This window comes from Myotis davidii, unplaced genomic scaffold, assembly GCF_000327345.1.
Source record: "Myotis davidii unplaced genomic scaffold, ASM32734v1 scaffold2348, whole genome shotgun sequence".
Classification (NCBI taxonomy): domain Eukaryota; kingdom Metazoa; phylum Chordata; class Mammalia; order Chiroptera; family Vespertilionidae; genus Myotis; species Myotis davidii.
The window spans coordinates 12177-12834 of NW_006299275.1; positions in this window are offsets into that span (position 1 = coordinate 12177).

Genomic DNA, 658 nt, shown 5'->3' on the forward strand with positions numbered 1-658 from the left:
AGTCACACACACACATAGTCACACACACATAGTCTCTCTCTCTCTCTCTCTCTCTCTCTCTCTCTCTCTCTCTCTCTCACTGTCTCACACACACACACACACACACACACACACACACACACAATCACACACAGAGTCACACACACACACAGTCTCACACTCATTTCTGGAAAAGACATGCATTCACAGTTGAGCAGGGATACAAAACCATTCATCTCATTACACAATGTACTTCAGGAATTTTATATAAGAAAATAGGGTTATATTTCATTTTTTGGATGCCATATGAAATAAATATGTGGTATGCAAGCAACTATTACTTCAACACTGACACAACTTGTGAAGATCAACAGTTGTATTTCTCAGTCCACTTAGCAGGAGCTCGAATTAGGAATTTAACCCAAACTTTGCTAGATTGCTACAAATTTTAAAATATAATTGAAGGAATAGTGAAAACCTTCCACCAAATAAAGCCAAGGACCAAATGGACTCAAGGGTGAATTCTACCAGAGTTTCAAATAGGAATTGATAACTTTCTAATCAACTCTTCTTGAACTCTTCTAAGAATTAAGGAAAGAGACAACACTTCCAAACTGATTTATTGAGGTGACCATTACACTCATATCAAAGTCAAGTAGAAACATACATAAATGACAAG